General features: G+C 41.4%; 1 pseudogene; it reads left to right on the plus strand.

Annotated features, from left to right (window-relative positions):
• Positions 1 to 520: 520 nt before the first annotated feature.
• On the plus strand, positions 521 to 3,006 carry LOC144373367 (repulsive guidance molecule B-like; annotated as a pseudogene).
• The last annotated feature ends 314 nt before the right edge of the window (positions 3,007 to 3,320 follow it).

Genomic DNA, 3,320 nt, shown 5'->3' on the forward strand with positions numbered 1-3,320 from the left:
CTGTTTTCTTTTTTCTTTTCTGGTACTAGGGATTGAACACAGGGGCACTCAATCACTGAGCCACATCCCCACCTTTTAAAAATTTTATCTAGAGACAGGGTGTCGCTATGTTGCTTAGGGTTTCATTAAGTTGCTGAGGCTGGCTTTGAACTCCTGATATTTATGCCTTAGCCTCCCCAGCCACGAGGATTACTGCATATGCCATATGCCTGGTTAAGTGTGTCTCAGTTTAATAGCTTTTGAAGACGAATTTTGATATAATAAAAACAATCAATTTAATATTCTAAAATTTAGAACACCTGACTAGCATGCATAAGACCCTGGGTTTGGAGAGCTTATGCCCCTCCTGTAGGTCCACGCCAGGACTCCATGCCCGCTGAGGCCATGCTGGCCAGGGACGGGCGCTGGTATTCTCAAGGCTGTCACTAGCTCACCTCATCATCTCCATATCTTAAGCTCCCGCTCCTCTCTCCTTGCCCGCAGTCTGTGGCAGTGATGCTTTTGCTCCGCAGGCTGTGCTCCCATGAGCTGCGTCTATAAGGGCGACCTTCTTGCTGGCCTGAAGGAGGGAGAAGAGCAAGCCGGGCGTGTCGTCTGTCCCATGCTGCAGCCACTGGCCTGGAGCCACCACGGAGCCCTCGCTGGAGCCCAGGAGACCTGAATGGATGGGCATGGCTTGATAGCAGCACCATCCTGCAACGCTGCCTGCACTGTCGCCAACGCCAGGGTTGTACAGCAGGGTCCCCCCAGGCTTTGTCCACCGCCGCTGGCCTTGCTGCTACTGCTGCTGCTCAGCCTCGGACTTCTCCACACAGGTGACTGCCAACAGCCATCCTAATGTCGAATCCAGAAATGTACCACGGACTTTGTATCCCTTCGAAAGCCTGCCTTGGCAACCTGGTGTATCATTCTGCTGTGTTAGGGCTCAGTGACCTCCTGCGCTAGAGGAACTGTTCCAAGGGTGGATCCACATCCTCTACCAACCTTGAAGTGACCCATGACCCTTGTAATTATCACAGCCACACAGAACCCAGAGAACATAGGGGAGAGGACCATAACCCTCCCCCAGTAACTTTGTGTGTGTGTGTGTGACTTGTTCGGGGATCCTTACCTTAGAACTTTGAAGGATCACTTCCAAACTTACAAAGTGGAAGGGAACTGGACACTCATAGATAATAATTAGCTTTCAGTTCAAGTGACAAATGTGCCTGCGGTCCCTGGATCCAGTGCCACTGCTACAAATAAGGTAAGTGTGCTTTCTTTGTTTCCCTCTTTCTACTCATAACTTCCAAATGTTTGATTTTTCCGGCAACTTTCAAAATGTGGTATAAAATGGTTATTCTAGAGGAATGTTTTTTTAAATTTTTTAATGTTTTCTTGAAATGCAATTAGCAAGAGTTGATAAAGGATTCAGTAAGGAACTTGCTCTGGAATATAAAGTGTGGGTCTAAATTTAAATAGACAATGATATGAAAAATAAATAGTAAACTGTGAAATGGCGTTGTCCTGGATGAAAATGCAGGCCAATTTAATGAAAAAAATGTGTGTGTAGGGGTGTGTGTGTGTGTGTGTGTGTGTGTGTGTTTCGGGCCAATTTAATGAAAAAAAATTTTTTTTTTGGTGATGTCTTTTGAGTGCATGTGTGTGTAATTCTTCTTGAAGAATTCCATATTCAGTTTTATCAGATGACTGAAGTGGGCATTTAGAATAAAGAAAACTGTGAAGCTTGAGGCAGTGACCCATAAGGAAATACATTTTTAAAAAATATCTTCAGGGGAATGGGAAAATAAACAAGGAGAGTAATGAATTACAGTAGATGGGGTAGAGAGAGAAGAAGGGAGGGGAGGGGAGGGGAGGGGGGATAGTAGGGGATAGGAAAGTTAGCAGAATACAACAATTACTAATTGGGCATTATGTAAAATTGTGGATGTATAACCAACGTGATTCTGCAATCTGCATTTGGGGTAAAACTGGGAGTTCATAACCCACTTCAATCTAATGTATGAAATATGATATGTCAAGAGCTTTGTAATGTTGTGAACAACCAATAAAAAAAATAAAAAATTAAAAAAAAATATCTTCAGTTGTAGATGGACACAATATCTTTATTTTATTTATTTATTTTTATGTGATGCTGAGGATCAAACCCAGTGCCTCACACCTGCTAGGCAAGCGCTCTACCACTGAGCCCCAGCCCCAGCCCCATGGAAACACATTTCATTGGTGACTTGGAAGCTATAGTAAAATGTAATAGCTATAAGCCAAACTTCCCAATGGCAAACCCATAATGGTATTTGTTCCTAACCTTTTGATGACCAAGGAAGTTACAAGGAAGTTATGTATATTGCATAAAGGGATATATAATCCCCATGTAATTTCAGGCCTTGGGTTAACAGTTTAAGTCAGAGCTAAGGGAAAAACTGGCAAAATTAAGTTAAGCTTACCCTGCCTACTGTCCACTGTCTATAGCCCATGTTTATTTATTTTTAAAGCCCAACAGCAACTTCCAGGCACCAGTGTCTTCCTATAAATAGGTAGAAAGGAGCTATCAATAGGGTTTCCAATTGCCAGTCAATGCTAGTCAAAAAGGGTTTCTACTAAAAGAGCCTCCCAAGTAAACCACTTCCTTCCCTATTATCCTAACCACAAACCATACATATGGCTTTGTATGTAAAGCAAGGCCATCTCATTTGCTTTAACTTCCTTTATTTATTATATCTATTCATAAGCTGCTTCAGATTAAAATACAATTGATGAGCCTCAAGCTTTTGAGATACTTATGACTATCTGTTGATTTTGGGACACCTTCCTTTGCCTCTAAACATATGTGGTATATTTTTAAAACAAATTTTAATTGTTTGACTTGGCATTTTATGGAGGCAATTTTATAACAGCTGCATAGATATCTGCATAACCCAGGGATTTGTATCGCACTGAGTTAATTCTAGCTCCTTACCTCTTTAGGAAAAATTTAATAGCACCAATCACCACCATGCTCCCAACTAGTCTTTATGTCAGATTACCTCGTAGCCAGCTTTTCCTTACCCTAAAATTGATCATGAAAACACAATTGATATTTATAATTCCTGCTTCTACACCTATTCCATGTTTCCTTTATTATCACTTTAGCTAGATTCATCCTTCATTCCTAGGGAATCTGAATCCTCATTATATTTCCCTTTATTGGGTTACTGTAATGGTTTCCCATTAACATTTACTTATGACACTCCCCACCAATCTCCTGGATATCATAATGGTCTCTTCTTTCTCATGATGTAGAAAAAGGCAAATTTCCATTATTAATTGGAGTTGAATTGCCT

This window comes from Ictidomys tridecemlineatus, unplaced genomic scaffold (assembly GCF_052094955.1).
Source record: "Ictidomys tridecemlineatus isolate mIctTri1 unplaced genomic scaffold, mIctTri1.hap1 Scaffold_3699, whole genome shotgun sequence".
NCBI lineage: Eukaryota > Metazoa > Chordata > Mammalia > Rodentia > Sciuridae > Ictidomys > Ictidomys tridecemlineatus.